The sequence below is a fragment of the Hordeum vulgare genome, chromosome 3H, assembly GCF_904849725.1.
Source record: "Hordeum vulgare subsp. vulgare chromosome 3H, MorexV3_pseudomolecules_assembly, whole genome shotgun sequence".
NCBI classification, from domain to species: Eukaryota; Viridiplantae; Streptophyta; class Magnoliopsida; order Poales; family Poaceae; genus Hordeum; species Hordeum vulgare.
In genome coordinates this window covers 309,883,607-309,910,629 of record NC_058520.1, presented here as the reverse complement: position 1 = coordinate 309,910,629, position 27,023 = coordinate 309,883,607, and positions in this window count along the sequence as shown.

The following is a 27,023-nucleotide window of genomic DNA, read 5'->3' as shown; positions in this document are numbered from 1 at the left end:
AAATTTTTGAAGTTCAAGAGAAAAGTGAATGAGGACCAACCATACCTTGTAGCAACTACTCCTACTAGTGCCTAGAGACCGTATCACGCGCTAAAACTACTTGGAACCAGCTAAAATCAACTTTTCTAGCTCAAGAACAGGGTCACCAATGTAGCAAGAATTCGCGAAGGATAAAGCACTAGAGCAAAACCTAATTGGACCAATGGAGGAGTCACTTACCAAGGAGCAATTTCCCCAAAACAGTTCGGAGAATGGTGCTTTGAGCAAGGAGATCGAAAATCACAGCCAAATGAGCAAGAACACGGGTTTGAGCTGCGAAACAATTTTTTGTGGAGGTGGAAGAGGATGCTGGGGCTGGAATGAGTGGAGGGGGTGCCTGCGGGCCACACAAGCTTCCACCCCGCCACCAGGGGGTAGGTGGCGGTGGGGGGCTTGTGGCCCACTGGTCAGGCCCCCTGGCCAGCTCTCAGGCCCAGAAATTTTCAAAAATTCCTGAAAAAATCATACTAAATTTTCAGGACCATCGGAGAACTTTTATTTTCGAGGTATTTTTCTCCGGGACGCTGGAATAGAAAACAGGAAAAGCTAAACTAATTCCATCATTTTTCTTCTAAGCAACACAAAAGGAAAACTCAAGACAGAGGTATGTGACTCTCTGATTCATCCGTTTCATGGTCATTGATAGAAATCCGTCAATGGGATTGATCAAGTCCTTATGACAAAACCTTCTCGAATCGCAAGAGAGAACGGAGAATTTTCGAATAGCCACTAAGTCACCTCAATGGGGATATGTATCTCCCGAACAAGCAAATCATACTTCATCTTGACACGAGGAATAGGGCATTCAAAGCTCCCAATAAGAATCAATGAAGTCTTTTCGATAGCATTGATGCAATGTACTAGATATCATTTCTTCGGAAAGTGCACTATGTGCTCATTACCGTTGACATGGAAAGTGACATTGCCTTTGTTGCAATCTATAATAGCCCCTGCAGTGTTTAAAAAGGGTCTTCCGAGGATGATAGCCATGGCATCGTCCTCGGGAATATCCAAGATAACAAAGTCTGTTAAGATAGTGGTATTAGCAACCACAACAGGCACATCCTCACAAATGCCGATAGGGAAAGCAGTTGATTTGTCGGCCATTTTCAGAGAAATTTCAGTGGGTGTCAACTTATCCAGTTCAAGTCTACGATAAAGAGAGAGCGGCATAACACTAACACCGGCCCCAAGGTCACATAAGGCAGTTCTTACGTAGTTTCCTTTAATGGAGCAAGGTATAATGGGCACTCCGGGATCACCAAGTTTCCTAGGAGTTCCACCTTTGAAAGTATAATTGGCAAGCATGGTGGAGATCTCAAGATCTGGTATCTTCCGTTTATTAGTTACGATATCTTTAATGTACTTGGAATACGGAGACATCTTGAGCATATCAGTTAACCGCATCTGCAAAAAGACGGGTCTTATCATCTCAACGAAGCGCTCAAAATCCTCATCATCCTTTTTCTTGGATGGCTTAGGAGGAAAGGGCATAGGTCTCTGAACCCACGGCTCTCTTTCTTTACCATGCTTCCTAGAAATGAAGTCATTCTTGTCGTATCTCTTAGGTTGTGGATTATCATGATTAACCGTAGGTTCAATATCCACATCCTCCTCATTGATAGGTTGATCATTATTATGAACATCACTGTTCATATTGTCACCAGGTTCATGTTCATCACCAGATTGTGTTTCCGCATCAGACGCGGAAATATCAATAGGTTCTTCAGGTGTGACAGTACATGGTGAACTGGCGTGCAGGTTTCTATCATCCTTCTTCTTCTCCTTAGGATGACTAGATGTATTAGCATTGATTCCTTGAGAATCTTGTTCAATTCTCTTAGGATGACCTTCAGGATACAAAGGTTCCTCGGTCATTTTGCCTCCTCTAGTAATGACTCTGACAGAGTTGTCATTTAATTCATTGAGCAAGTCATTCTGAGCTTTAAGTACTTGTTCTACCTGAGTAGTAATCATAGAGGCATGTTTACTCAAAAGCTTCAAAGCATTGACATTTCTGTCTACACAAGCAGTTAAATGTCTAAGCATACGAGTACTTTGTTCCAAATGTCTGCTAACATAATCATTGAAACTCTGTTGTTTGGCAACAAAGTTGTCAAATTCATCAAAGCATAGGCTAGCAGGTTTATCAAATGGAATACCACTCTCGTCAAACCTACGCAGAGAATTCACTTCTTCTACCTATATTGGGTTATCGAGACCATGGATCTCTTCTATAGGTGGTAGATTTTTGACATCTTCAGATCTAATGCCTTTCTCTTGCATAGATTTCTTGGCTTCTTGCATATCTTCGGGACTGAGGAATAGAATACCTCTTTTCTGAGGAGTTGGCTTAGGAGGTAGTTCGGGAATAGTCCAAGCATTATCGTTGATCAATAGGTTATTCAGTAGAGTCTCAGCTTGTTCTACAGTTCGTTCCCTAAAAATACAACTGGCACAACTATCTAGGTGGTCTCTAGAGGCATCGGTAAGTCCGTTATACAGGATATCAAGTATCTCGTTCTTCTTAAGAGGGTGATCAGGCAAAGCATTCTGTAGCTGGACGAGCCTCCCCCAAGCTTGTGGAAGACTCTCTTCTTGGAGTTGAGCAAAGTTGTATATTTCCTGCAAGGCAGCTTGGTTCTTATGGGTAGGGAAATATTTCTCAAGAAGTAATAGACCATCTCCTGGGGACTACACACACGTCCAGGAGCAAGAGAGGTGAACCAGGCTTTATCATCATCCTTTAGAGAGAAAGGAAACAGCTTAAGGATATAGTAGTGGCGGATCTTCTCCTCATTAGTGAAAAGGTTGGCTATTTCGGATAGTTTGGCAAGATGGGCTATGACCGTCTCAGACTCATAACCGTGAAAAGGATCAGATTCGACTAGAGAAATTATCTCAGGGTCGACAGAGAATTCATAATCCTTATCGGTGAAAAAGATAGGCGAAGTGGCAAACTTCGGGTCATTTTTCATCCTAGCTTCACGAGATTTTTCCTTCCACTTGAGAAGTAATTTCTCAGCGTCATAGGCATCCTTACACGCAAGAAAATCCTCAGCTATCTCTCCCTCCATAACATAACCCTCAGGTATATCAGGCAATTCATATCTAGGAGAGCTAGATCTAGCAGGAGCAAAAGCAGGTTCTATCTCAATAGCATCGCTAGTTTCAGAAGCATCACGAGCATTGGCAGTAACTCTAGCAATATGAGCATCAAGGAACACTCCTAGTGGAACATCAGGCAAAATAGTATCTCTAGCAGTATCAAGCATAGCATCATCAGGAAAAATAGCATCTCTAGCATCATCAGGCAAAGCAGTATCAGGCATAGCATCTCTAGCAGTATCAGGCATAGTATCTCTAGCAGTATCAGGCATAGTATCAAGCATAGTATCATCAGGAAAAATAGCATCTCTAGCATCATCAGGCAAAGCAGTATCAAGCATAGCACCTCTAGCAGTATCAAATATAGCATCTCTAGCAGTATCACAAGCATCATCAAGCACAGGCGACATATCAAGATTTCTAGCAGGAGGTGATGTCGCAAACTTACTCATAACTGAAGGTGAATCAAGTGCAGAGTTAGATGGCAATTCCTTACCTCCCCTCGTAGTTGAGGGCAAGACTTTGGTCTTCGGATCCTTCAGATTCTTCATAGTGATCAGCAGATATAAATCCCAAGTGACTCAAAGAATATAGCAATACCTCCCCGGCAACGGCGCCAGAAAAATGTTGACGTCAGCTGTGCTTCCCTGGCAATGGCGCCAGAAAAGTGCTGATCCTACAATCTCTAGTGTTAGCTATACGAATGCCTATGACAATGAACCTTCTCCTGCAACGGCACCAGAAGAATGCTGCTAGCACTCCCCAGCAATGAAACTTGAAGAATGTTGTTGATGACCCACCAGCGTGTGGGTTCGCAGCAGTTTTCGAGCGTAGAGTATTCATCCCAATTTGTTCGTTTGCACGTCGGGAGGTGAGAGTATACTCTCAAGTATTAGCAGCTGAATTTGTCAGATTCAACCACACCTGAAAGATTAGTATATTCAAGCACAGTAGTAACATCAAAGTAATATGATAACAACGATGTCAGAAACGATCTGTTGACGGCAGACTATTCCTAACAATTGTATCAATGGCACCTTCGTTGCCGCATTGACGGAAGTTGTCAACTCCCGTCAACGGTAGGTGAACCAATAGTGTAGCACGTAGTAGCAGTGTAACGAGCAATAGCAGTGGCAAGGAACAGGAGTAGTGACATCAGTAGCAAGTAGCAACAGTAGCAAGCAACAGTAGTAGCAACAGTAGCAGCAGAGCAAGACAAGTAACAGCAGTAGCAACAGTAGGACAAACTCGTAGGCAATGGGTCGTTGATTTGTTTGGATGATATTCATCATGCAACAGCTATCACACGGAGAGATAAGTGGCTAGCTCCTGTTCGTCAATGTGATGTAGGCATGTATTCGGTGTGTCGTCATACGTGCTTAGTGAAAAGAACTTGCATGACATCTATTGGCCATCCCTCCCGTGGCAGTGGGATCCAAAAGGAAACTACGAGATATTAAGGTTCTCCATTTAATAAAGAACCAGACCAACGCATTAGCACTTTGTGAACACATGAACTCCTCAAACTATGGTCATCATCGGGAGTGGTTCCGGTTATTGTCACTCCGGGGTTGCCGGATCAGAACACATAGTAGGTAACTACAACTTGCAATATCGGATCTAAAACACACATATATTGGTGAAAACATAATAATTTCAGATCTGAAATCATGGCACTCGGGCCCTAGTGACAAGCATTAAGCATGGCAAAGTAGTAGCAACATCAAATCTCAAAACATAGTGGATACTAGGGATCAATCCCCATCAAAACTAACTCGATTACATGATAGATCTCATCCTAATCATTACCGCCCAGCGAGCCTACGAATAGATTACTCACGAACGACGAAGAGCTTCATGGAATTGGAGAGGGAAGAAGGTTGATGATGACAATGGCGATGATTTCCCCTCTCCGGAGCCCAAGACGGACTCCAGATCTTCCCTCCAGATGAAGAACACGTGGTGGCGGCGCCTCCGTATCGAAAACGCGACGAAAACTTCTCTTTTTAATTTTTCTGGGATGAAAGGCAACTTAAAGAGCTGGAATTGGGGGCGGCAGGTGCCTGTGGGCCCCACAAGCCTGCCCACCGCCACCAGGGGGTGGTGGCGGAGCAGGGGCTTGTGGCCCAGTGGCCCACCCCCTGAGGTGGAACTTGGCGCAGATATTTTTGATATTTTCCAAAACTGCTCCTCGTAAATTTTCATGACGTTTGGAGAACTTTGATTTCTGCACAAAAATAACACCAAGGCAATTGTGCTGAAAACAACGTCAGTCCAGGTTAGTTCCATTCAAATCATGCAAATTATACTCCAAAACAAGGGTAAAAGAGTTTGGAAAAGTAGATACATTGGAGACGTATCACGGGGCGGCCAAGGGTCCCATTGTAGCCCAACAAAATATCGGCGACGTCGAAGACAACCTTCTCCGTCCTGTAGTTCATGTCGCTGCCGAACGTTACCGACAGCGTCACTTTCCCTTTTGACTAGATCTTCCCGGGACCGATCCCTTGGAATGCTCCTGACTACTCGAGATCCTCATTGGGGATCTGCAGCCTCTTGATCACATCAGGCGAGAACATATTCATGTCAGCCCCACCGTCGACCAGCATCTTCGTCACTTTGAGGTTGCGGATTGTTGGGCATACCAACAATGGCAAACACGCAACAGCTGTTGCGTGATTTGGGTGGTCCTCAACCTCAAAAACGATGGTAGTGTGGGCCATTTCAATGGCTTCCGGACAACGACAGAGGGCTCTGCCGCAATGACCTCACGATCCCACCTTTTAAGGCCGTTGTGGGAAAAGTGCAGCGAGGCGCCTCCGTTAACGCACGTCATGTTTGTAGCATTCTAGAACTCCTGGTCGCTAGACCCGTCCTACTCCTGGCTACCGTCATCTTCCTCCTCCTCTTTTCCCTTGTCGCGGCCACGGGCAGGCTTCTACTTCCTTGGTTTGGCTCTTCCATGACGGCCACCCCTCTGCTTGCCGGACCCCTTACTACTCCCCTAGGCCTTCTCCTTGTCACGCTTTTCATATTCATCCTTTTGTCTCCCGACAAGTTGCTCTACTTGTCGGCAGTCCTAGAGGTCGTGGCCCTTGGTGCTGTGGATCTTGTTGTCGGTGTTCTGGGAATGGGGGTACCCAGACCTGCGTGCCTGTGGCCCAGGGCTGGCCCACATCAACAAGCAAACCAATGGACCAGGCACCACTCAAGGCAAGGCCCTCGTGAGAGACCAAGCCTCACGAGGAGGAACGACATCAAGAATCGCACGGGGCCCCCAGGACCCCTTCGGAGCGGTGGATATTCCGAGGCGAGGCTCGGCCTTGGGAGTCAACGATGACGCAAGGGAAGGACAGGCGAGCAGCAGACAGCAGGGTGGAGCAGTTTCCCCTTTAGTGCAAAGGGGGGCAAGGACATATGAGGGTTCCAAAGGCATCTTCCAAAGGTTTCCCTTATGGTGCAACAAGGCCGTTGCCGCCCGCCAGCACGACACACTTCATCCCCGGGGCCGTCTGTGCAACGTGGGCAGCCAATTTGCAGGAAAATACCACCTTTGGGCAGGGGAGCATGTTCCCCTATTCCCCTTCAAAAATTGGCCGTTGTGGGATCCCTTCCCGCCGAAACGATAAGGGAAGAGGACCGGGGCCCCGACTATAAATAGAGGATAGGTTGCTTCGTAGAAGGGGATCCAATCCGAATGATTCATTCACTCACTAGCACCACGCAAAGCCACCCAGCCTCCGTAGGTGCCCAAGCATTGTACTAGTTCGTCCACCAACCTCCACTAGAGGAAATCCACCAAAGCAGGAGTAGGGTTTAGTAAATTTTTGTGCTCTGTGTTTCCCTCACCATCGGGTGAGTTCCCTGCCATCCCAAGCGAGTAGCAAGTTAGGCGAGGCGAACCAGTGAGAGATCTTCGTACACGCCCCTGAGTTCGAATCTTTATGGTTTTGAGGAGCCCGAAATTCGACATTTGGCGCGCCAGGTAGGGGGCGTGTCAAGGTGTCCTCCAAGCTCCGCCTTCACCAAGCTTCGCCTCTCCGATGGCTGACTCCCGCAGGGCTCGCGCAGAGCGCCACGCCACCCGCGTTGCCCAGACGGCGCCCGTCGGGGCCACCAGCGCACGTCGGTCACCGTCACCCATGGTGAACGCTACCACCGGACCCGAAGTTCAACAGCGGCAGGGTTCCTCCCAGTCGATGACCGAGCAGGCTGACGGCCGCACGGCCACTCCGTCACTCATCCGGGCTTCACGATCGGCATAGCACGCTCGGCCAGAGGCGCCGCATGGCCAGCGCGCGCTTGTCATGGCCACCGAGTTGCTCCACTATTGGCCCGCCCCTGACCGTCACAACGACTGGCTCTAGCGCATCGAGGAGCTCGTCGCAGCCGCTGGAGACTCTGCGGTGCTCTCCTGCTCACTCCGACCCCAACCGTCTCTAGTGAACGACGAGGAGCAAGACGCTCACCCCCACCTCCGCGGCATGGTGCGGACACCGAGCCCAGACTAGAAGCGTGTCCCTGCGACCGGCCTCGCGAACCCAGGACGGGGCCAGGAGATGAAGCCAGTTACCAGGTGGTTCCTCGGCACCGCGCCGACGCACGCGCTCCCCCGGTGCTGCAAATCCCGCATCGTGAGCAAGCCCCGCTTGAATCAGACCCAGTGGGGCAACAAGACCTGGCTGCTCCCATGCGAGCCGCACCTGTCGAGCCAGTGGGGTGACTCGCCATCGCCCCCGAGATTTACCCAACTACGCGGCCCTACAAGTTCAAGCCCGATCTACCCCCGCGCTACGACGGCTCCCTGGACCCGACCGAGTTCTTGCAACTCTACACGCTGAGCATCAGGGCGGCAGTAGGAGCCGACAAGGTCATGGCGTGTTGGTTCCCCATGGCACTCAAGGGCGGCACGCTCTCTTGGCTCCTAAACCTCCCAAAGGCGTCCTTCACCTCCTGGGATGATCCGCGCGAGCGCTTCATCGCCAACTTCCAGGGCACCCGCGACCGTGCTCCTACCGTGAACGACCTGCGGCGCATCAAGCAGCAGGAGGGGGAGACCCTGCACAAGTTCATACAATGCTTCACGGTCATGCGCCTCAAGATCCCCAAGGCGTCGGACGAAGCTGTCGTCTCGGCCTTCTCTGACGGAGTGACCGACCTCAAGATGAGGGAGGAGCTCACCATGAATGACGAAATGAGCTCTGCACTGGAAATGTTCAACCTAGCAAGCAAATGCGCCATGGCTGAAGAAAGCCGCATGTCGCTCCTCGGGCCCCAAGCGGCAGACCCAAAAGAGAAGAAGGCCAAGGCCATGGAGGTGAAGCGCAAGGCTTCGGTGGTGCTCGCAGCCGAGCCCGAGGCGAAGCATGGCCGAGGGGGAGCGTCTGTCCGGAGGGGGGCCAACGTGCATCTTCCACGGCACCAGTGGCCATGATACTTCAGAGTGCCACGAGCTCCGACTGGTCTGTGTCGAGCACTTCAACAGGCACCCCGGACATGGAAACATAGGCCCCACGTGGGATGGTGACCGTAGTGGTGGCCGCTGGGACGACCGAGAGCTGCGTCAAGGTTGGTACGAGCAGCCTCAGGAGGACCGCTAGCATAGCCAGCCTCAGAAGGACTGCTGGCGCGACGACCTTCAGGAGGGGCAACGGCACGGTCAACCTCTTGAGGTTCGCCCTCGTGAGTCTAGGCTGCCTCCACTGCCTCCACCACCTAGAAGGAGGGATGAAGACAGGCAAGACGATGGGGTTGGGGGCTTCCAAGAGGTGAGGGCAGTGGCCTCCATCCTAGGCGGTGCCCAGACCCTAGCCTCGAACCGCGCCTTCAAGCAGTTTCTCCGGGAGGTGAATGACGCTCTCCCGAGGCCTAAAGCGATGCGCCCCCTCAACTAGTCACAGACCATCATCACCTCTGACCCAGTGATCAACTCAGGTGCTCATTCATAGCCGGCAAGGTCCCTATGATGTGCACCCTGACCATCAGCAACTTCCTCGTCACCAAGACGTTCATCGATAGTGGAGCTGACCTCAACGTCCTCTCGGTCAAGACCTTCGAGACACTCCAGCTGCCTTACGAGCAGCTCATGTCCACCAAGTTCTTTTGGGGGGTCACAGAAGGGTCCACTGTGGCCAACAGGCGGGTGCACCTGCCAGTCACCTTTGGCGAACGCAAGTAATACCACACTAAGATCATCATCTTCGACGTCGCGCACATCCACCGCCCATACAATGCGATCCTCTGGTATCCGGCTCTCACACAGTACATGGCAGTGACCCACCACGGCTACAACGTCCTCAAGATGCCAGGGAGCGACGGCATCATCACCATCGGCTACGACGAGAAGGATGCCGTCTGCACCCTCGAGCACGCCTACCGCGAAGCGGTGGCCGAACGCTCGAACGACGAAGGAAACGAGACACCTCGCGAGGACCCACACAAGAAGAAGAAACGGCTCCTCCTCATAGGGCGCCCTTGAATTTCAAACCCTGAGCCCGCGGAAGGGGCCATGCCTCCCATCGCATAGGAAGGTGCGCTCGGCACCCCCCTTGGGTTGGGCCTGGGGGCTCCCACCAGGGAGATTCCCAACCTGACCAGTGAGGCGAGGGTGGCGCTCGAGCACAAACTGAGGGCGAGCTCTGGCACGTGTCTGATGAGATCCTATGAGTCCGTCATTAGAGCAATCTGAGAACTTCGAGAGGCCCAAGATGTGGGGACCCCGACTTACGAGTCGAGATCGCCGAAATGAATGTGCTCAGTGATCCCAGAGATCAATACTCAACGAACACACATAAACTGAATAACAAGAGTCTTACATCCATACATACTGTTGAATACAATAAATGACCAACACACCCAACTTGACCAATAGCGGAATTATTGGTTGAAAGCGTGAACCCATGCCATCAGCCTTAACCTACACACATTCACACTCGGAAGCGTCCTAGCTCGCAGGAATGTCACCAAGTTACCATTCACCATATCCTGTTCTCTCATACCTGGTCAATGAAATGACCAGTGGCAAGCCAATGAGTACTTTGAATGTACTTGCAAACAACCCATGACATGGATAATGCAGTTGGTATGATAACAAGTAATATGTAGTATTGGTGGATAGCAACTTAACTGTAAATAAACATGCTCCTAAATATGCTACATAAGCTAGATGGTATTTAGAAGAGTAGGTTACAGATATCAACATATCTCTTAAGGGATGAACACTCCGGGTTCACCCTATATGCCAAGTCACCAAACTTGGTCATATCAACTCTTTCTCAGATGTCACCATTAAACACACACTTGGTTTATGCGGAAACGAATGGACGTAGTTTAAGAAACACCACCCAACTGTCCTTGACCGTGGCACGACTATTCGAATAGTTTGACAATCTGAAGAGGTGGTACGCTGTACCCACGAGATCCGGGAAACTTCCGTGTCATCCACGACTCGTGGTATATAACATACCCAAGGTAAGTACCCGATCAATGCCTTTCCCCTAACGATACTAGACAAAGAGGTCCACTCGATTGGTACCAAGCCCACATGATGTATGTCTTACAAGCACCGACTCTGGATAGTATCATCCGTTCGGGGACGAACGGTGTGCCTGGAACACGTAAAAATGGCATAGTCGTCCTACCCGGGACGACCACGTCACAAGAGTGACCACACATCACTCCCGCCACTAGTAATGTGGCTCTTTGCTAGCACCGACCAGAGTAATCAACAAAGCCCCATCCCATAAAGGGGTAACGTGGTCGCACATGTAAGGTTGGGACGGTCGACACATCATAAATCTAATCCCATTTCCGAAACCACTCACACCAAAATGCCCGGTGCACCACTTCTCCAAAAGTGGCCACCTAACTCATCATCACCCTCACGCATTAGTGGCACCTGACGGGGTTTTCATAAACCTTTGATTTATACCATCATCATGCTCATGCTACTACAATTCTTGGCTTTACTTGTCAACATGATATTAGCGTGACCCTCATAGGTGGTAGGATCATGCTCAAAATGCAAGTGCTCTGGAGGATCTATCGGTAACATCACTTCAATGATTTACCGAATCTTATGATCACATGCAACGGAAATATTTGCTCTACTAGAATGCAATATTGTAATATCTCAGACATGGTCAAAGGGCTGCTTGCCTTTGCTCTCATCAGTTCTCGGGTCTTCGCGGTCTTCCGGTCCAACTCCGAGTACTCCGTCTACTCCGTCAACTATCGTCGGAAACCACAGAGTAAGCCACACAACAACCATAAACAAAAAGTGCTAAATAAATGGAGGTTATATTTTTATTGGACCATTCTGGTTATAAGAAAAATTACCCGAAACTTTCTATAGGAGGTTTGGACCATCAAGGATTTTTGAATGGATGAGAGGAGGAATAGGGGATCCTTTATGAAGTCCACAGAAAATATTATGATATCTATAGGAGGTTTGGACCATCAAGGATTTTTGAATGGATGAGAGGAGGAATAGGGGATCCTTTATGAAGCCCACATAAAATATTATGATAAAAATGAGTGGATACACTCATTTAACAGAGAACAATTTTAGAAACATTTAGGAAGTTGTTTCACTAGATTTGGAGTTGAGGTGAATATTCTAGGGATTTTCCAATACTGGATAAAAAGAAAAAGGGGGCTATTTATTTATTCCAGAAAAAATATGCCACATAAAAATGTTGGCTATGGCTTCAAAAATAGGGCATGATATTAGAAGGCTCTATATATTCAAACCCTATAGGATTTGAACCCTATAGGATATTTAAACCGTATAGGATTTTTGGAAGGTGGGGCTAAATATATTCAAATTTTTATTTGAATAATAATACAACAGAAAAGTTGCTTGAAAAAATGTGGAAGGCACATCTTTGGATAGCCTTTTATTTTAGGGACCTGCAGAAATTTGAATCACTAGATTTAGAGCTCAGATGAATTTATTGGAGGTTTTTGATGTTTCAAGAAAGGAAATAAAGCAAAGAAGGGCTAGCGGGGGTTATATTGGGCCCAGTGCGCTAGACAGGTCACAAGCTGGCCCAGATGCATGCTGGCGCCTACAGAGGCCATGCCAAAGGCATAATCCGGGAAGTACGCCTTCATCACGGGGAAGAGACAAGTGGGGAACCCGTTTCCACTTAACCGCGCGTACCAGAGGCTCCTCTCGCTGACGGCGGGTCCCGTCGGCTCTCTCTCTCTCCTCTCTCCCTGCTTCTTCTTCCTCCCGACTCAGGCATGCCAGGGCGAGGCAGCGGGGCAGCCAGCGCTGGCTGTAGTGCCTTCAGCCACCCTCGGCGACTCGCCGGCCCCGGGCCACTCCGCACCCCCGTGGCGGCTCCATTCCTGCGGAGGGCACCCGTGGAGCGGATGCAGCCGCGGTGGGATCCGTTGGCAATGGCGGTGGAGCTGGTGCACCCGGCCACCTAGAGGTAAGAAGAGGGAGGGGAAGGAGCCGCGGAGAGGCTTCAGGCTTCGGGGCTCCCCTGTGCAGCCGGAGGAGGAGAGGAGGGGCTCCCGAGCCCGGAGTTGAAGCTGCTCTTGGAGGGAGAGCTTCAGCCATGGCAAGGCAAGAGGAAGAGGAGAGCTTGGGAGAGAAGGGGAGGTGCTCAGGAGGTTGCAGGAGAAAGGAAGGAGTGAGGGAGAGCCAGAGAGCTTGGGGTAGGAGATAAGAGAGGGAAAATGAAGAGAGATCTTGGGAGCTCTCTGGAGCTTCCTGGTCATAAGAAAAATACCTGAAGGTTGCTATAGGAGGTTTGGACCATCAAGGATTTTTGAATGGATGAGAGGAGGAATAGGGGATCCTTTATGAAGCCCAAATAAAATATTATGATAAAAATAAGTGAAAGCACTCATTTAACAGAGAATAATTTTAGAAACATTTAGGAAGTTGTTTCACTAGATTTGGAGTTGAGGTGAATATTCTAGGGATTTTCCAATACTAGATAAATAGCAAAAGGGGGCTATTTATTTATTGCAGCAAAATTATGCCAGATAAAAATCTTGGCTATGGCTTCAAAAATCGGGCATGATATTATAAGGCTCTGGAATTTGGAATCACTCCATTTGGAGTTGATTTGAACCCTATAAGATTTTTGGAAGGTGGTGCTAAATATATTCAAATCTGTATTTGAATAATAATACAACAGAAAAGTTGCTGGGAAAAATGTGCAAGGCACATCTTTGGATAGCCCTTGATTTTAGGGACCTTCAGAAATTTGAATGACCAGATTTAGAGCTCAGATGAATTTATTAGAGGTTTTTAAAGTTTCAAGAAAGAAAATAAAGCAAAGAAGGGCTAGCAGGGGTATGTTGTGCCCAACACGCTAGACAGGCCGCGGTCCGGCCCAGATGCATGTTGGCGCCTGCACAGGCCACGCCGAAGGCGTAATCCGGGAAGTACGCCTTCGCCATGGGGAGGCGAAAAATGGGGAACCCGTTTCCACTAAACCGCGCGGGCCCGAGGCTCCTCTCGCTGACGGCGGGTCCCGTCGTCTCTCTCTCTCTCCTCTCTCCCTAATTCTTCTTCCTCCCAACTCACGCATGTCAGGGGCGAGGCAGCGGCGCAACCAGCGCTGGTCTTGGTGCCTCCGACCACCCTCGGCGGCTGCACGACTACTGGCCGGCCCCGGGCCACTCCGCACCCTCGTGGCGGCTCCATTCCTGTGGAGGGCAACCGTGGAGCAGATGCAGCCGCGGTGGGATCCGGCGGCAATGGTAGTGGATGTGGTGCTCCCGGCCACCTGGAGGGAAGAAGAGGGAGGGGAAGGAGCTGTGGAGAGGCTTCAGGCTTCAGGGCTCCCTTGTGCAACCGAAGGAGGAGAGGAGGGGCTGCCAACCCCGGAGTTGAAGCTGCTCCTAGAGGGAGAGCTTCGGCCATGCCAAGGCAGGAGGAGTAGGAGAGTTTGGGAGATAAGGGGATGTGCTCAGGAGGTTGCAGGAAAAAGGAGGGAGTGAGGGAGAGCTAGAGAACTTGGGGTGAGGATATAAGAGAGGGAAAATATAGGGAGATCTTGGGAGCTCTTTGGAGCTTCCTGGTGCATGGATGCCACGCACCCCATAGGGAGATTGGAAGCTAGCTGGTGTGTGGAAGCGCTTGCAATGGTCAAAAGGGAGGGCTGAGACATACTGAGAAAACATGATTCGGCTAAGAACGGCTTGGAGGAAAGAAACAAGGTGCACAACACCCATATTGCAGTCCAGGGTGGTGGTCACCATGCCCACCTGTTCCTACACCAGCAGCTTGACCAGTCAAACATGTCTGGGATGTGGGGCATGATATCTGGAGGGGGGGGAGGAGTTTGGTCTCTTGTGGAGTTGGTTTGAATGGCCTTTGACCGAGGTTAAGTTTGTAATAGCAAGCTTATAGCTAATGAAAGTGGGTCTCAAATGGGGAGTCTTGGGGGAAAATTATGTCTGGTAGTTTTAGCTATGCAAGGACTACAACACTGCCAAATTTGAGCTCAAGCAATGAAGGTAAGCTAGTACTTGCTGTACAAAGTTACAATTCAACCAGAAATCTAGTTGCAGATGGGCTGCTCATTTACTCTACATGAGCATGCCATATCTTGGTTCGAAATGAAGCATTGGCATACTAGTGAGGCTCTGGAAAGAATTGTGGGCCTTAGCTTAAGCAAAGGTGGGGCAAGAGGGGAAAAGATATTGATCCTAGGGTAAAAATGAGGAATAGCTACAAGGGGTCTCTCTCCAATAATTGACCAGTGGCCATGGAAATGTTACTGGAGGTAAAATGTAACTATACGAAGTTGTGGTAGAAAGTTGAGCTCAAGGGCAAAATTGGAAGGGGTCAAAGTAGCCAATTTGGTGAGTGCACACAAGTTGTTTGATGAGTTTCAGGGCAACTAGATGAACTTCAATGGATATGAAACTTAACATGATCAAATAATAGATGAAAATAAGCTTGAACACCAAATTTGGGATTTGGTGGAGAAGGTTTCCAATGTAGACTTGGGAAACCCATCAAATGGGCAGAAATGTCTTTCTGCTAAAAAACTATTCAAATCAATTCCCACAAATCCAATATTTGGTTTTGGCAGCATTATTTGAGTATTAAAGCATGCCCGAAAAGTTTGGGGTCAATTGGAGAAACTTTATAATGTAAAGTTTCCCAAAGTCAGAAATCAACAAAGAGGGTTTTGAGCGGCTTGGGACAAGTTCTTCTATTCTCCTTGATGCACAACTTGGTTTGGATGCATTATTGGAGTATCATAACATGTCTACCAAATTTGAGCACATTTGGAGATACATGACAATGTAGAGCTGCTCAAATTTGGACCTAGACAGATAGGGTTTTAGAATAATTAGGAGAGTCGAATCAACTTCGATTGAGATGAAACTTGCCAAGATCATCACATATATCATATGTGAAATGCTAGAATTATACACCAAATTATTGAGAATATCTCTTATAGAAATATTCCAAAAGCTTGAAATAGCCAGGAAGGGTTTTGAAGGGGTTTTCCCAATATTTTGAACATGACCATGTGTTGAAACTCATATATACGGAATATATATGTCCACTGAGTTCCCCTAAATTTTCTCAAATATTCTGAAAGCAATCAAAATAACTTTCCTTCATAAGAGACCATTTCTGGCCTCATAGAAAGGCATTTAAATAACTTATAAAATAATAATATTGTGATTTTGGGAAGCCATTTTGATAATGGGTTTTAAATAAAATAATTGGTGCAAAATAAATTCCCTAATTTGAGGACTTGTAGTACAAATCCCATGTGAGGGGTTTTGAAAGCATAATTCAAAGAAATGCTTTTTGGTGAAAATAATATTTGGTAAAAATTGTTTCTGGTCCTAAACACATGGCATGATCATTAGGCAGGAGTTTTGGGCTAAGGAGGTGAGTCTCGAGAATAACAGGAATTATTGAGAATCAAACACACTCATGCAAGCAAGGAAGCCAGCAATAGTCACTTCAAGCATCACAATCATTCACAAATATTTTAATTGGTCCTAATTATTGAGAAAACCCAAATGAGTGAGGAGAGTTAAAAACAAGGTGTTACACAAGTCGTGCAAGGCGGGGGCTGCCCTACATCACCAATCGCAGTCGCAGTCATCGGCACGGTCGACCGGCCCCGCATATGCATCAACGCGCTCGCAACCGACAGAGCCGCGGCTCAAGGCCCTTTCTGGCCCGCGCTAACAGACCATCGGTGGGTGTACCCGCGCGTCGGTGCCCTCATGCCCTTTGGGCTAGGGAACGCGGCTGCCATCTACCAGCGGCTCCAGCAGGCCATGCTCATGCGTGACCTGCTGGGTGTGGCGAGGAAGAGGAGGAGATGCTTTCTTTGAGAGAAGGCCCCGAGTCTCGGGAGACGGTGGGCCCATGAGAGTCGCGACCACGGAGGCAAGAGAACGAACGACGACGGCGCCTTTGACACTTCAGCGGCATGGCCACGAGGTGACTTTTTGTCCGCTGCTATGAGGTAACTTTTTGGCTCACCCTGTCCGAGGGTGCCCCAGGGCTAAGCGGCCTCGAGGAGCTCAGGGCACTCCCCGAGCCGCTATTTTCATTTACGCACCCTTCAGTTCTTTCTATCTCACCCATTTTGAACCCTAACGTTCTACCTTGCTTTTATTGTCGGGCGATCGACCCCCCTCTTGGGGGCTTCGGTCGAAGCTCATCCTTGCACGCCTCCTGAGGTACCAGGTACCTAGCCTCACTCCTGAAGAAGAAGAAGTCAGCCGGGTTTGCGAGTAACCCAAAAGAAATCAACTCAACCCACCAATGACTCGGGGGTAGGGACACTCGTGAGGCCATAGCATCCCTGAGACCTCCCATATACACCCCCACCGTAACACTCTCACGTAATGACGAGCTGAGGCTGTATACGCCCAGGGCCCCCCGAGGACGCGGAGGGGTCCATCCCATGCCTAGTGGCAGCCCTACGCTCCACGTTGGGGAGAAGACGGAGGTAATCAACAAAGACCGCCAATGACTTCCAGAATCACGCGCCTAATGCCTCGGGGGTAGGGACACTCGTGAGGCCAAAGCAGCCTCGCGACCTCCCATTTACGCTCCACCGTGACACTCTCACGTAATAACAAGCTGAGGCTGTATACGCCCAGGCCCCCCCAAGGACACGGAGGGGTCCATCCCACGCCTAGTGGCAGCCCTATGCTCCGCGCTGGGGAGAAGATGAAGGCAATCAACACAGTCCACCAATGACTATGCCCACAGCTGGCACCAACACAATCCACCAATGACTCCGCCCGCAGCTGGCAAAGAAATCAACACAATCCGCCAATTACTATGCCCGCAACTGGCAAAGAAATCAGCACAGTCCGCGTGCGACTACGCCCAAGCCCAGTGCGGGGGACAGACAAATTGAGGTATGGAGCCGCTCGTACGTCAAGGGGGACCCCTGAGCATCGTGACTCAGGGGTCTAACTGCGCCCATAACCCCTCTTCCCTTTGGGCCGTCCTTGGTTTCCGGTTGGTTCAATCGCGGGGAGGTACGCGTGGGCCGGGCCTTGCCGACGCAGAGGCTAGTGCGCTCATCAAGCCACCTCAATTCTCTTAGGAAGAATGCTGGAGTCACTCGTACGTCAAGGGGGACTCCTGAGCATCGCGACTAAGGAGCCTGAATTGCGCCCATAGCCCCTTCCTCTTTTGGGCCGTCCTTGGTTTCCGGTCGGTTCAACCGCGGGGAGGTACCCGCGGACGGGCCCTACCGACGTAAAGTGCTGAAAGAGTTCGGGTGCCTCAAATTATCAGCCTCCTAGGAGGTACATTGGAACCGCTCACACGTCAAGGGGGACCCCTGAGCATCGCGACTCATGGGCCGAACTGTGCTCGTAGCCCCTTCCCCCTTTGGGTCGTCCTTGGTTTCCGATCGGTCCAATCATGGGGAGGTACGCGTGGGGCGGGCCCTGCCAACATAGAGTGCTGAAGGTGTTCTGAAGTTTTGAAATCCTCGTTGCGTTCTCCTCATGAGGCAGCTCGCGTGTCAAGGGGGACTCCTGAGCATCATGACTCAGGGGCCTAACTGCGCTCGTAGCCCCTTCCCCTTTTGGGCCGTCCTGGAATTCCGATCGGTCCAACCGCGGCGAAGGTATGCACGGGGCAGGCCCTGCTGACGTAGAGTAACTTAGCAAACATGACAGGAACGAGGCGAAGAGAACATTCAAGCATTCAGTTATTACAAGCCTTGACAAGTTCATGAAAACGCAAATGAGTTTGACGCCTCCACGAGGCAAGATGTGCATTGCAGGGAAAAGACAAGGAGAAGAAATCAGGAGGAGCCACCGCCGGTTGCCCCCTCTTTAGGGGGTTGATCGTCGACGTCAGAAGCATCGTCTTCCCCATCGTCGGCTTCATCAACATCTGGAGACGAAGCAGCTGCGACACGGCGGAACCTCTTCACCAACGCCTCCACGGGGCCCTTCACTGCCTCCTCGGCGCGGTCGGGGACCTCGGCAGGGATCGGCAGGATCATGGAGCCGAGGTCAAATCCCGGATCGTGAAGATGAAGGTGGGTGAAGACGCGTGTCGCAGCTGGGAAGAAGAGGTCACGACACTCATTATCCAAGATCTTGTCCACCTGCACGACGGCGTCCTCCGGCACCACGACAAGCTCCGTCGCGAGTGCGGCAAAGCCACCCTCTGGGGTGGCCAGAGGCTTATCGAACCCGTCCCGGCAGAGGGAGCGGAGCACCGTGCGAAGCTTGAGCCCAACATCAGGGAAGAAGGCCAGCTCTGTGGCATTCTTCCCCTTGGCCGCGGCGAGGGCCTCCCCCTGGGCATCAAGAAGGGCCTTCCTCGAGGCGGCCTCCTTCTCCTTCTCTTTCAAGCGTGACTGCTTCGTGCCCAGGTGATTTGCCTCCTGGGATAGCTTCTCTTCTTGGGCGGCAAGCTTGGCCTCGCGGGCCTCGAGTCCCTCCTCCTGCACGCGACGCTGCTCGGCTAGCTTGGCATGTTCCCCTTGGAGGGCCTACAGGTGGGCCTCCACTTCTTCGAAGCGTCTGGCAGCCGCATCGGCTTCCTTCAGAGCCTCCTCAAGCGTAGTGTGGGCGCCCTTGGCCTCCCTCTCTCCCTTCCCCATCTCAACTGCGACCCTGCCTAGGGCAGTGAAGGCCGCATTTAGGACGCCCTGGATGAATACCGAGGTTCTCTGGACCTCCCCCTGAAGAGCCTCCAGCGTTGTCGTAGGCGGTTCCGTCGGGGAGGCAGAGTCACGAGGAATAGGGGGCTCTGAAGGCTGCCTGGAGGTTGCAAGCATTAGCGCATTGGTAGGTTGAGGGCCCTCCAGAGCCTGCCCCTTGGGCAACAGCGTCACCACGACCGCCTCAGGACGCTTCGGTGGCTCGGGGGGGCGGGGCACGATGATCAAGTCCTGGGAGGTCGCCGCGCGAGCCTCTCATTCTCCATCGCCCAGCGGCGACGCATTAGAGAGGGTCGGCGGTGCGTCAGGAGTGACCTTCGGCTTGACGCCCGTCTTCTTCCTTTTCGGCCTCGGCTAGACGACGTCCCTGGACATCAGGAAAAATAGGGAATCAGCCAAGCGCGGACCTCGGACGCACATGGCGTGCCAAGACAAGTGACTCACTCTTCGGGGTCAATCCACCACTTCCTCTTCACCGCCCCCACATCGGCGGGAGCAACAAGGCCCCCCACGGAGGGGGGGCGAGCCCGACACCTCAGGATTTCCACCCGCGGAGGCGGGATGCGCCAAGGATGACCCAGCCTCGCACTTCTAGGGGGCGGGCACGCACGCGGACCACGTAGCACGCGGGATCGACACGGGTCCCCTGGAGGTCCTGGTCGGGTGCAAGGAGACCCCCGCAGAGACCTCATCGGCGGCATTATCATCTACAAGCTCGCGTAGAAGGATGACTGGTGACGAGAGAGGCGCGCTCGCCGGACAGTCGTTGACGGTCTTCTCCGAATCCCCCTCACCGGAGGTGTCGCCAGATGACACCTTTACAGGACCGGAACCCTCGGCTGGGAGGAGCCCCAGCTCGTCAAAGACAGGCAGCCCGACGATCACGTCGGCCCGGTCGTCAAGACGGTCCAGCGGACCCATAGCCTAAGGCTTGTCATCAGGGTCACCGCCCAGCAAGATCGCCACGACCCTGCTCAGCTCCTTAGTGGGGGGGGGGTCCTAGGACCAGAGCCCGAGCTCGTCATCACCAGCACGGTAGTCCCACAGGGGCCCGCAGTGGGCCTGAAGGGGCGCCAGGCACTGCGCCAAGAATTCCTTCACTATCATCCCACCAGTCAGCCTCTTGGCGCTGATGTCGCGGGAGAAGCGCTCCAGGACGGGCGCGACCCGAGGGTCGAAGAGCGTCGCTGAGCTCCATGTGTAAGTCTTCCCCGGCAACCCCTTCGGCTCCTCCAGCTGAGGGTTGGCATCCTTGAGGCTCATGAAAACGCAAGGCTGCCTGAAGTTCACAACCTTCTTCCCAGCCTTCAGGAGCAGGTTGCCACTCTGGGCCGCCACGAAGGAGACACATGCCGACAAGTGGGCACCGTCATGCAGGCGCATGCTGAACAAATGGAGGAAGATGGCCACTGAAGGCTGCATACCTACGAAAGCCTCGCAGTAGAAAGCGAAGATGGACAAGAGCAAGACAGAGTTGGGCTGGAGGTGAAGGGCTTGGTTCCCGTAGTGGTTCAAGATGGCAGTGAAGAACGGGGAGAAAGGCGGAACTAGCCTAGTGAAGACGTTGTGGAGGAAGAAGGGGTACACTGCCTTCGACACGGGCCGCTCCACTATGGCGCCAGGACAAATGAGGTTCTGCCCGTGCTCGTTGGACTCGGTCGCAGTCCATGGAAGCACAGGGACGAGATCCATGTCCATGGAAAGGGCGCACTCCAAGAGAGGAGGAGCCGGGGATGGACCTTGCGCCTCTGGCTTCTGCTTGCCGGCGGGTGCCATCACTGGACTGGCGAGGGAGCGGCGCGACACAGGATCTGGGAAATGCCGGTTGGAGTTGAACACCAAGGAGGAAGAGAGAGTGTGGGAGAAGGAAATAAATAATGCAGCATTACAACAAGCTAGGCTCCTAATAAGTCGGACAGAGACATAAGACAAGGAAGACCCAACACCAGACGCATGACGCGCACCGACCTGGCCCACATGCATCTAAGGCCCGCGGCGTCTCAGGCCACCCCCCAATCCAGAAGCCAACCCGGGTGCACCATGGGCCCGGGGGCTACTGTCGGCGTTCTTGGAATGGGGTTACCCAGACCTGCCTGCCTATGGCCCACATCTAGCCCACTTCATCAAGCAAACCAATGGACCCGTCACCACTCCAGGCAAGGCCCTCATGAGGGTCCAAGCCTCACGAGCAGGAATGGAATCAAGACCCGTAGGGGGGCTCCCCAGGACCCCTTTAGATCAACGGATATTCCGAGGTGAGGCCCGGCCTCGGGAGTCAAGGACGATGCAGCAGACAGCAGGGCGGAGTAGTTTCCCCTTTAATGCAAAGGGGGGCAAGGACGTACCAGGGTTCCAAAGGCATCTTCCAAAGGTTTCCCTTCTGGTGCAACAAGGCCGTCGCTGCCCGCCAGCAGGACAGACGTCATCCTCGGGCCCGTCCCTGCAGCGTGGGCAACCACTTTGCAGGTGAAGACCACCTTTGGGCAGGGGAGCATGTTCCCCTGTTCCCCTTCAAAAATTGGTCGTTGTGGGATCCCTTCCCTTTGAAGCGATAAGGAAAGAGGAGCGGGGCCGCCATTATAAATAGAGGATAGGTTGCTTCGTAGAAGGGGATTCAATCCGAACGATTCATTCACTCACTAGCACCACGCAAAGCCACCCAGCCTCCGGAGGTGCCCAAGCATTGTAGTAGTTCATCCACGAACCTCCATGAGAGGCAATCCACCAAAGCAGGAGTAGGGTTTTACGCTTCACAGCGGCCGAAACCTGGGTAAACTGTCGTGCTCTATGTTCCCCTCACCATCGAGTGAGTTCCGTGCCATCCCAAGCGAGTAGCGAGCTAGGTGAGGCAAACCATTGAGAGATCTTCGTACACGCCCCTGAGTTCGAATCTTTAGAGTTTTGTGGAGCCCGAAATCCGACACTTGCAATATTGGTTGCCGGAGCCTTTTGGCTTGTCGGCGTTCGCCAAGGCCGGGCAAGGTGCGCACCCGGTAGCATCCTTGTCGGGTGTGTTAGCTTTGGCATTCTTAGCGGTGTGAGGGGTGCTGAACCCTGATGACCCACAAGTACAGGGGATCAATCGTAGTCCTTTCGATAAGTAAGAGTGTCGAACCCAACGAGGAGCAGAAGGCTCTGATAAACGGATTTCACCAAGGTAATAACTTCAAGCACTGAAAGTAGCGGTAACAAGTGATGGTGTAGCGAGGTGAAATGTAGCGAGAAAAAATTAACAAGTAACAAGTAGTAGCAACGGTGCAGCAACTGGCCCAATCCCTTTTGCAGCAAGGGACAAGTCTGAACGAAGTCTTATAGGAGGAAAAACGCTCCCGAGGACACACGGGAATTTCTGTCATGCTAGTTTCATCATGGTCATATAATTCGCGTACGTTACTTTGATAGTTTGATATGTGGGTGGCTCGGCGCTTGGGTACTGCCCTTACTTGGACAAGCATCCCAATTATGATTAACCTCTCTCGCAAGCATCCCCAATTACAAAAGAAGAATTAAGACAAAGTCTAACCATAGCATTAAACTAGTGGGTCCAAATCAGCCCCTCACGAAGCAACGCATAGGCTGGGGTTTAAGCTTGTGTCACTCCAACAACCCATGATCTACTTACTACTCCCCAGTGCCTTCCTCTAGGCCCAAGTATGGTGAAGTGTTATGTAGTCGACGTTCACATAACACCACTAGAGGAAAAGACAGCATACGACATATCGAAATACCGACCGAATATCAAATTCACATGACTATCATGAACAAAATTTATCCCATGTCCTCAGGAACAAAAGTAACTACTCACAAAACATAATCATAATCATGATCAGAGGTGTAATGAATAGCATCAAGGATCTGAACATAAACTCTTCCACCAAGTAATCCAACTAGCATCAACTACAAATAGTAATCAACACTACTTGCAACCTTACAAGTACCAATCGGAGTTGCAAGACGAAGATTGGTTACAAGAGATGAACTAGGGATTGGAGAGGAGATGGTGCTGATGAAGATGTTGATGAAGATGTCTCCCCTCCGACGAGAGGAGTGTTGGTGATGACGATGGCGACGATTTCCCCCTCCGGGAGGGAAGTTTCCCCGGCAGGATCGTCCTGCCGGAGCTCTAGATTGGATCTGCTCAAGTTCCGCCTCGTGGCAGCGGCAAAACCTTGAAAAAGCTCCCTTCTGATTTTTTCTGGACCAAGATGCTTCATATAGCAAAAGAGGGGGGCTAGTGGGCCATCAGGGAGCCCACAAGCCCCCACTCCGCCACCAGGGGGGTGGCGGTGTCACAGCTTGTGGCGCCCTGGCAACCCCTCTCCGGTAGTTCTTTCGCCCACTATTTTTTATATAATCCCAAAAAAATCCACGTAACTTTTCAGGACATTTGGAGATGTGCAGAATAGTGGACTAGGATTTGCTCATTTTCTAGTCCAGAATTCCAGTTGCCTGAATTCTCCCTCTTCAAATAAACCTTGCAAAATAAGAGAAACAAGGCATAAATATGGTACCACAAGTAATATAATAGCCCAAAAAGCAATAAATATCAACATGAAAGCATGATGCAAAATGGACGTATCAACTCCCCCAAGCTTAGACCTCGCTTGTCCTCAAGCGAGAACCAAGTTCCATAAAAATGTCCACATGTTGAGGGACGAAGGTATCGAGAGAACATAATACGGACATAAGGGCATCATGATCACACATAGAACAGCAATACATCATAAAGATTCTTATGGGAAAGTAACTATTCCTTCACAAAGCAAAGAATGAAGCAAAAACCTTACCGAGAAGTAACCAACAATAATCCATAGTCATTGAAGCAATTGCAATTTATCACAACATCAGAAAGAGTCAAGTGAGAGCTTGTAAAGCAAATCCACATACTCAATCATCTCTTTTGTTTTCCACAATTGTTACAACTCACGTGGTACTCATGGTGTCAAAGTTTCAGCTGGACACAGAGGAAGATAGGGGCTTATAGTTTTGCCTCCCAACGATTTACCTCAAGGGTAAAGTCAACAATAATAAAGCATAAGTACTCAACTCCAAGTTGATATACGAATATAGATCTTTCAAAACTCTATGGGAAAGCTCGTGCTTACTCTCCTGCAAGAAAAGAGAGTGTATAAATATGGTCTTAGGCTTCTTCCTGGAGTTGGGGAGGCTTGTCTTCTTGAACTCCACATGGGTGTTTGCAGGTTGGGGTAGAGGAGCCTCCTCTTCATCGGAACTCGTTTGTTCCTTCCCCTTGGGCTCATAGTCCTCTTCCTCATCAGTGGTCCAGCCATATGGTTCCAAGTCCCCATTAATCCTAGAGTTAGCACGATCGTCGGCCACATAGATCTCTTCTTCTCAATCTTGAGAAGACATCTTGACCTAAATCTGCGGCACACAACAAGCTCGAAACGAAAATAGAGGAAAACTGCGTGATACGGAGATCAAAACCTTTGGGCGAGTATATATTTTTTTTTCTGGGCTAGAAGGAGTCCTACACAAGAAAAGAGAGTCCGAGAGGCACACGAGGTGCCCACAAGCTTGCCCTCCGCCACCAGGGGGTAGGGGGCGGTGGCAGGGCTTGTGGCCGCCTCATTCGCTCTCCGGATTGCTTTTTATTTTTCTAATTTTCCAAAAATTCCAAAACGGAGGAAATTTCCTACTGGAAAAGCATCGGGGTCCAGTTTCTTACTGAAACAGATACATCTTCGTTTTCAAGGTCTGAAACAGGCTGCTAAACATCCCTTATGTACTCCTGTGGAGTTATGACATTGATGATATTGGTCTCAACATTTATGGGAGTACCGGAGATGTAATGCTTGATTCTTTGCCCATTTACCACTCTGGTAAAATTTCCTTCCGTGTTATTGATTTTGATGGCACCGGAACGATATACTTCCTCGATAACATAGGGACCTTCCCATTTAGAGAGAAGCTTGCCTGCAAAGAATCTCAAACGAGAATTGTATAGCATGACATAATCACCTACATTGAACTCTCGTTTTTGTATTCGTTTGTCGTGCCATCTCTTAACCTTCTCCTTGAACAACTTGGCATTCTCGTATGCCTCGGCCCTCCATTCATCTAATGAGCTGATATCAAACAACCGCTTCTCACCGGCAAGTTTGAAATCAAAGTTGATCTCTTTGATTGCCCAATAAGCTTTGTGTTCCAGCTCAAGAGGTAAATGACAGGCTTTACCGTAAACCATTTTATACGGTGACATGCCCATGGGATTCTTATAAGCAGTCCTATAAGCCCATAGTGCATAATCAAGTTTGCTAGACCAATTCTTCCGAGATCTATTGACGGTCTTTTATAGGATCAATTTGATCTCCCTATTACTCAACTCCACTTGACCGCTAGACTGAGGATGATAAGGAGATAAAAGTCTATGGTTGACATCATACTTAGCTAGCATCTTGCGGAAAACACCATGTATGAAGTGTGAACCGCCATCAGCCATCAAGTATCTAGGGACTCCACATCTTGGGAATATGACTTCTTTAAGCATCTTAATAGAGGTGTGGTGATCAGTATTTTTAGTGGGGATAGCCTCTACCCACTTAGTTATGTAATCCACAGCAACTAAGATGTGAGTGTACCCATTGGAACTCAGGAAGGGTCCCATATAATCAAAGCCCCAGACATCAAATGGCTCAATGACAAGTGAATAGTTCATAGGCATTTCCTGACGCTTACTGATGTTCCCTATTCCTTGGCATTCATCACAAGACAAGACAAACTTACGGGCATCCTTGAAGAGAGTGGGCCAATAGAAACCTGATTGCAATACCTTATGGGCAGTTCTATCTCCAGCATGGTGTCCCCCGTAGGCTTTGGAATGACACTTGTGCAGGATCTGTCCCTGTTCATGTTCAGGCACACAACGTCTAATAACACCATCTACTCCTTCCTTATAAAGGTCAGGATCATCCCAAAAGTAGTGTCTCAAATCAAAGAATAATTTCTTCTTTTGCTGATAGGTGAAACTGGGTGGTATGTATTTGGCTACGATGTAGTTTGCATAATCAGCATACCACGGTGCACTATGTGAAGTGCGGATGACATTCAATTGCTCATCGGGAAAGCTATAATCAATAGGTAGTGGGTCATCAAGGAAATTCTCTAGCCTATACAAGTTATATGCTACAGGGTTATCAGGACCCTTTCGGTCAACGACGTGCAAATCAAATTCCTGTAGCAGGAGAACCCATCTGATCAGTCTAGGCTTAGCGTCCTTCTTCTCCCTAAGGTACTTAATAGCAGCATGATCAGAGTGAATAGTGACTTTGGAGTCAACTATATAGGATCTGAACTTTTCACATGCAAACACGACTGCTAAAAATTTGTTCTCCGTAGTGGCATAGTTTCTTTGGGCACTGTCTAGAGTTTTACTAGCGTAGTGAATGACATTCAACTTCTTGTCAACTCTTTGTCCTAGAATAGCACCAACAGCATAATCACTAGCATCGCACATGATTTCAAAGGGCAAGTTCCTGTCAGGTGGTTGAACAATAGGTGCGGTTATCAAAGCCCTCTTAAGTATTTCAAAGGCTTCCTCACAATCCTCATCAAAAACAAAAGGAACATCCGTTTGCAAGAGGTTGGTAAGAGGCCTAGAAATCTTAGAGGAGTCTTAATGAACCTTCTATAGAAACCAGCATGACCTAGGAATCTTCGTATACCTCTGATACCTGTGGGGCAAGGCATTTTCTCGATTGCATC